We start from the raw sequence: 8,004 nt of genomic DNA, 5'->3' as shown, positions 1-8,004 counted from the left end.
AATGATGACAACATTCCTCCTGTTGTTCTTTTCGTACAAGCACTCCATTTAAAGCTTTACTGAAACCAGTTCCTTGCTACATGAATTTTCTCCACTGCTGCTAGAACAGAACACATCTGAATTCAGACATTTGTTTCCACAGGTGTTTTTCTAAGAGCTTTACACTGTGGGTATGGACGGAAACAGAAAAGAGCTCTGACAGGAAGTAAGTACGGCAACTAATAGCTGCTTTTTGTATGCGTATTTTACTGATTTTTTGTCACATAATCCAACTATTATGGGAACAAACAAAAAATAACTGGTGACAAATACGGCAGAGTTGAAATTTAAGCCCACACCTCCAAGAAAACCCCAAGTGCTTCAATTTTGAAATCACTGTAACACCTTTTTGAAGGCTTGTTTACCAGTTTCTAGCCATAAAACCAATCTATTATGGCAAAGATGGCAGTGGTGGGATTTGAACCCACGCCTCCTGAGAGACTGGAGCCTTAATCCAGCGCCTTAGACCGCTCGGCCACACTACCCCACTGTAACATCTACGCGCATCATTGGTACTTCTGTTTTGCCAAATTCTTGATAAAATTCAAAGCAGCCATGTTTAAGTCAGGGTCCTGACCTTCTTGCAACTTGCGACAGTGGGACTGCTTAGCATGTGATGATGCACGGACATACCACCACTGGGTGTAGCATGGGAAAGAAAATGCAACCACATGCATCGTCAAAAGTCTGGATATGAATGTCCATTTGGCCCAAGGACTTTGGTCTGATGAGTTGCGATTTGAGATCTTTGGTTCCAGCCAGAAACACACCTCCAGAGCTGCTTCAACAAGAAGCAGAGTGATGGAGCACCACCTGACCTCCATAATCACCTGACCTGTTTTGATGATGTTGTAATCATTCATATACAGGAACAGCAAAAAGTTTAGACACTCACACTCATTCAAAGGTTCTCTTTAGTTGTACTGTTTCCAGAATGACAATCCCTTCTCCTTTCTCACTTCCTGCCGTATTTTTTGGGCTTTTCAACCATATCACACCATCTTCATTAGCAGGTGGATTTTGTTCAGTTGTCATGGAGATGGATCAGTTGATGTGCGAGCTCAATAGCTGTTATCTTCATTGTTATCAATATTCACCATCTTTTTTTCTTTTTTGAAGCTTCAAGGAATATCCATTGTTCCGTTGCCATTGTCAGTCACTTTGAAGGAAAGCAAGAGAACCGTATTACGCCTGCCTTTATATGAAACGTGCTGACGGGCATTCACTGTGTCTTAGCGATGATTACTGCAATTTCCTGAGCGAATCCACGAAATGAACAAACGCGAGCGCGCGGCGCGACGCTGACCCGAGTTTACCTCCAACTCCGGGTGGAGATTAGTTCGTTTCATAGAGGCCCAAGTTCAATTTGGAGCAATCACACACCTGCGACAAACGCTGACTGCCGCCAAACGCCAAAGACACAAAAGAAGCCAGCGTTGAATGGGTCTCTATATCATGAGGGCTGTAAACGACACGGGCGCCACATGGCTCGGAGTGGGAGGTAGGAGGGTGGCGGCGGCGGCGGCGGCGGGGGAGGTGAGGTGAGGCGAGGAGAGATAACAGGAGGAAGTGTTTACAGACCTTTTTTATTTTCCCGTCATCCTCGGCAGTGGAAACGAGGACATCCACCGTCACACACAACAAAGGGGACAAAAACATGTAATCACAGCCTGTCAGGAGCATAATAAAGTCAAATTTATTAATATCTACGCGTGCACGCAGTCGACAATAACCGCCGGTGCAGATACGCACTCCCACACAGGAATATCTTAAGACCTTATTTTAAAAGTGACCCTTGTTTATTTCTCTACTGCGTTAACAAATGCACTGAAAAAATAATAACATGCAGACATGAGATGCTTCTGCACAAGGCAAATATATGCACATAATTTATTTGAAAAAGGCCCTGATGATGATAAAACTTTTTTTTTTTCCTCCAGTCCGTCTCTATGTGCTGTACATCCAGTAATGACTTTTCCACGCGTTCGCGAGAAGAGACCGCTCCGACCCTCGAACTCGCAGGAAGCTGTTGATGTATGGATGGTAATTAAGGGCGATGATATGGGATGTAATATGTATGTATGAGTGCACCTGAGAGTATGATCACAATTACACCGTGGGGATAATGACACAGGAGGTACAGTACAATTTCCTGTGTGTTGCTGGAAACGAACAAAAGACAGCAGGTACGGGGGAGACGGAGAGGCGAGAGACGGAGGGAGATCAGATTAGATGGCGATGTAATAATCCCTGTGGGGAGGCAACGGGAAAGGAAAAAAATGATAGGAGCACGATTTAGACAAATAGCACGCATTAAGGATAATCCTACCAATTACATGTATCTGTCGTTTTAACAACAATAATTAAAAATAATGTCTTCAGGCTGAGTTTTAGGTAAAAAAAAATTAAAAGATGTTTATTGTTGTTTCAGTATAACTGGCTCTTGTTCAAACATCACATGAACATGAACTTGGACATGTTGGGTGAAGTATTTCTAACATTTTATACAGGGATAGTATTAAGTATAAATGATGTAATGGTGATAGGTGAAGTGGATTATAAAGTGCATAAAGAATCCAGTGTCAGACTGGTGTAAATTCAGGGAATTAAAAAAAATTGAAAAAAACTCTTCTCTGGAGGCTTGTTATGTATTGATGTATGATGTTTTAAGAAGAACCGGGCAATTAAAGTTCTTCTTTTTAAACTCAGACATGCACACAAGACTTGAAAATAAAGTTTTATCACAAACTGCAGGACGTCATGTGATCTCATGGGGAAGCAGATGTGAACAAAATGGAGACTGTGGTGCCACAACTTACTGTGACACTAATACTTTTAGAAAAACTACCAAAGCAGAGAGATGAGCACGTGGACAGGGACAATGTGGTTAGCATGTCTGTAATCTTTACCAAGAACTGGAGGTGAGGTTTGAACTATCATGTTTATATCTGTAGCGTTAGCCTGTAGTGTGCATGTCTGTGATAACCATCCAGACTCTCAACTCATAAATATCCAACATGTTTTATATTATCAGGGCAGCACCGATGAGTGTGTGAGCAGTTTGCGAGGTTTCAGACTGGATCTGTAAACCCCTCACATCAACAAGTATTCTGGGTCCAACATTGGTTCCATTCATCATCTATACACCGCTTAGTCCTCACTAGGGTCATGGGGGGCTGGAGTCTATCCCAGCTGACTCAGGGTGAAGGCAGGTTCACCTGGACAGGTAACCAGTCTATCACAGGGCTGCACTTAGAGACAGACAACCAAGCACACTCACATTCACACCTACGGACAATTTAGAATCACCAATTAACCTCAGCATGTTTTTGGACTGTGGGAGGAAGCCGGAGAACCCGGAGAGAACCCACGCTGCACGGGGAGAACATGGAGACTCCACGCAGAAAGATCCCGATGCCCCCACTGGGACGCGAACCAGCCACCTTTTTGCTGCGAGGCAACAGTGCTACCAACCTTGCAGCCACAACATTGGTTCCCAGACTGTAATTGTCCGAAGGGGTAAAACAGGGATACATTGATGTAAAACGTTATTTATTGTTTATTGTGTTTCTTTACCTACCATGTTGCTGTTGTGGCATGTTGTGTCTTCCAGCTGCCTCTCCAGTGAGTTTCCTCCCTCAGAAGTTTAAACCGGCCTGCTGCTTATTACACTTTTGCACTTACTTCACTGAGCAGCCAGTCACTGGGCTGATAATCATAGAAGCAGATCAGCACAGTGCACAAAGTGCCAAGTAGCAGCTGGCTGAGCTCCACTACAGGCATTTGTACCACTTTCTGCAGAGAAGTCTTTCTGTCCTCCCAGCAAGACCCACTGTCTGTTCCCAGTAAAACCGGCGCCCTCATCATTATTCAAAGTTTGCATATAATCACTTCAGCTGAATTATGATCACAGGAAGCAAACTTGCATCACATAAAAGATAAAAGGAGATATGACGGAAAAGAATACATATAGATAAAGATATAGATTAGAGCACTAAAATACACTGCAAACCTTTAAAGTAGATGCTTATGGGGACTGCTGGGTGAAGCAGGGACACACATTTTCCCCAAAAAAACCCTGCTGGAGCTGCAGCTGCAGTGGCATTACTCACTTGTGAATAGTGCAGGGATACTTGAAGCATTCTGTGCTGCAGCTTTAGGTGCAAAAAAAAGCAAACGGGTGCCTCATGATTCCTGAAATCCTAAGAAAAGGCTTTAACGTGGTGCATGTTTTAGAAACACACACATAATGCAAGTCCATCGTTTTCGTGTCGTAAAACACGGAGGCTGGCTGGTAATTCATTAAAAAGTCCCCACATGCCACCAGCTCCACGTGACGAGGGCTTCGCTCGGTGCTGGCTTTGGACTCGCCCTCCCCTCCCGTCTCCTCTCCGCCTCCCGGGAGCCGAGCCTCAGCCCCATGACAGAGCAACTCTTTTCTACCACTTTGCTGAGCCTGCAGGCATCTCTGCTGCTCCCGCTGCACTGGTAACTAACATTTACAATATGTGGAGCTGTCAGAGGAGCAGACGGCTCTGTCCTCGCTGCCATCCGTCTTTGAGTTTTACAACCGAGCACACGTTTGTGATTACACGCAGTTGTATAATGAACGCTCTGAGGCGAGAATTATTACTCATCTCAGCGGATCTTTAATGCACGACCTCTTGATTGTGAGTTTTGATTACTAGAGTTGTTGCTTTGGTGTTAAAAAAACAACAACAGTGAAGCTCAGGATTAGAATGTAATTTGCATTTATTTACCTCACATATAGTTTGCAAGTAATTTTGTTCACACAGGACCAAAATAATGCAGGAAGAAAACGGCATCACCTGATATTTCAGTAAAACTAATCCCGTCTAGACAGGACTTTAGTCACATATAGCAAAGTTTGGGACCGGCAGCTTTTCCTGAGCAGGTGAATTCAGGAGATAGCTGTGATCCCGCATTGATTTCAACACTGCACGCATGAAAAGCAGGTTTTGGATTCAGGGAGGAGAAGCGGTGAAAGGGAGGTTTTAAAGCCTCGACACAGAGCGAAAAAAGGTTTAAATTAAATGTCAAAAAAGTGTTTACAGTGAATATTTAAATGCAACCATGACAGTAGAGGCATTTAAACGTCTCGTGTTCCTCTCTAAGACGCTGATGATGATGATCGCCGAGCTAGTTGCTGCGTTCAAAGCGCTATGAAATCGTTATTTAACGCTCACTTTTCTCTGTGGGTTGACTGAAGACGTCTGTATTTACAGCCAACAGCCCAAAGGACCAACTTCATTCCTCTAGTTAATTTTAGCATGTTGTGCCAGCGACGACGGTAAATCCACTGCGAGACCTCTGGTGTTACTCAGATATTTGGCTCCGAGCTAATTTACATAAATCTGCATGTTAAGTAAGATGTCTCAAATAAGGGCAACATTATGCAAATTCCTGAAAACGAGTTATAAAAGCTGTTTATTGTTGGTTTACTTTTAGCCGGGCCTCGGTTTAGTAACGTAACATATGGTCATATACACTGGCCTTTGATTTGTTTGTTTAACAGGATTGAAGCTTGTGAACAACCGATCGTGACACGTGATGAGAAGTTATTTGTTTCTCATTAGTTTCTTGTTGTTTTTGCCACTTTGGGACAGTGAGTCAACAACAAGTGCAACATGTCTTCCTACTCATTGAGCATCATAGTCGTGTGTCTGAACATAAGACGAATCCAAGATGAGTGTTTGCTTGAGTAACCCGGATGACAAACCCCTAGTATATACGTCTCTTCCAAGCGGCTTCACGTTGTTGCATCATCACGTGACTTTGCGTGGCCAATCGGTTTGGTCACTTTGCTACCAGAGGAGTGAGAGGGATCCGCTGCAGGAGCCGACTACCAGAACCGTTGAGAAGCTGAATGAAGCTTGGCTGTGATTTTAAACGATGGAATTGGCCAGGTTGATGCAACTGGACCTCCTCCCCTTGATCTGGTAGGAGGCGTCTGTAATTCTGCCCTCTGCAACGTGTAGCTTAAAGCCCTATTCACCCATTCATTCATTCCCCTTCCAACAAACTCAGACTATTTCCCTTTTTTCCAGCAACATCCACCCTCTTCTTTTGTATCGTCACAGTTATGTTGTGTTCATTTACGTTACTGAGCAATACATTACTACCGGAACCATTTCCATCTGGTTTCTTGTTACATCCAGCTGACCCAGTAGAGGCTGGATTGTACCAGTAATTAAAGAGTTAAACGATGCTCCATGTATTTCATTTCATCTCACTGATTCTAAGTGTAAAATGTGAAATAGGGCAGCTTTAAAGGGAGCGTTGCATCTTGTCCTGCAAAGCCCTCTTTGTTTGTTTCAACATATGCAAAGCTGCCCTCCCTGTTAATAATATATAAAGGAAATATACTATTTTTTTTGTCTTTAGCTTGTTTGTGTGTTTCAGCAAACACACAAACGCTGTTCCTGGTAGTACAGGGGTAACGGATTAGCAGCAGTAAGTAATAACGCAGCTCTCGCCCAGCTTCCAAACACAGTCACGGGCATTCGGAGCGGGCCTGATAAAAATGAATTAATTCTGAGTTTCTCCGAGGAGCCTTCAAGGAATAGTAAATGTATGCAACAGATACGGCCGCGTGTGCAATCAGGTACACAACAAGAACAATGCAACACCGCTGCATCTCGCTGGCCTGTTCCACAATACCTCCTGTAATCCCTGGTTAAAGGGACATTACGCACACATTCAGCGCTGTATGTACTTCATATGGGCTTTTTACTTGCCTCATGACGCCCTGAACTCATATTTTAGACCAAATAATATGAACCACAGTTGTGCACAAACTCTTTCTCTCAATGCTCCACTTGTTGTTACCCAGGAAGCTCAACCCTTTTCCAGCTTCCCACTCCAGAAGAAAGCTGCACATGTGTCGAGGTGTTCGTCAGGGTGAACTAGTCGCCTCACACGTAGAGGACGGGGAAAAAAAAAATAAGAGACACGCCAAGAGATAAATAGATCTCCCCCCCATGCACATGAATCCCCGCTGGCAGGCGTTTGCACGTGTGTGCGTGTGACAGCATGTTGTGCGTCATGCTGCTGTTGGGCTACTCCCGCGGAGAACTGCAGCAAACACACACAGTGGGCTCGCAGGGTGAGTCAGCGGGATCTCCGGCAGGGATTTTTGGTCCGCCACACTGCTTAAGTTACCATCTAATAACTAGCATCAGCTCACATTCTGCAGCCAAACTCAGACAGAACCGATAATATAGTAGAAATCTTCACCTGTCCCTTCAGGATGCTGCAACAGAGCGAGTGTCGGTCCCACGACATGAAAGTTTAATGACCCCGATGGGCAAATAAGGACACTGCATCAACAAATAGAGATATAGTGTATGTATAACAGCAGCTACAAAGATGCTTAACTTTTCCCTTCAAAAAAAACAAAACAAAGAGATTTATTAAAGTCAGGAGAAGCTAAATTATTATTTTTTAAAATGATACGACGGTATAAAGTGTTCAAAAAAAACAACATCTGCATGCAAAGATGTCAGTTTCCGTGCAACATAAAATTGGTGAAAACATTATATAAATAACCAGGAGCCATATGCAGCAGCAGCAGGGAGATGTGCGAATATATGCCACGTTCACATGTCTGCAGAAGGTATTACATGAACAGCAAATGTTCTGCCGAGAAAATGTGTCATCACACCTTCTCGGTCTATTCAGCACCTGTGTAAATGAGCTTTAATATAGTCATAGCTGTTGGCATCGCAAATTGTACATTTGTTAAAAAATGTGACAGTCTGCTTCGGCGTTGCTCTTTAGATATCGAAGCATGTAAAAGAAAAATGTGGTTTGGATAAAAAAAAGAAAATAGAAATTCACAGCGTGAGCAGGAAAGCGTGATGCTCACCACAGACTTCCTGTCACTCTGTATGTGACGTTATTACTGCGATAAATGCAAAACCGTGATTTATCCGGTTCCAGCAC

At 43.6% G+C, this 8,004-nt stretch overlaps 1 non-coding gene across 1 annotated transcript; it reads right to left on the bottom strand.

Moving 5' to 3' along the window:
- Positions 1-442: 442 nt before the first annotated feature.
- Positions 443-524, bottom strand: trnal-aag (transfer RNA leucine (anticodon AAG)). Its single transcript has one exon. It is a non-coding gene; the product is annotated as a tRNA-Leu (tRNA).
- Between the last annotated feature and the right edge of the window lie 7,480 nt (positions 525-8,004).

The sequence above is a fragment of the Stegastes partitus genome, unplaced genomic scaffold, assembly GCF_000690725.1.
Source record: "Stegastes partitus isolate 25-593 unplaced genomic scaffold, Stegastes_partitus-1.0.2 Scaffold794, whole genome shotgun sequence".
NCBI lineage: Eukaryota > Metazoa > Chordata > Actinopteri > Pomacentridae > Stegastes > Stegastes partitus.
This window is presented reverse-complemented; position numbering and strand designations above follow the sequence as displayed.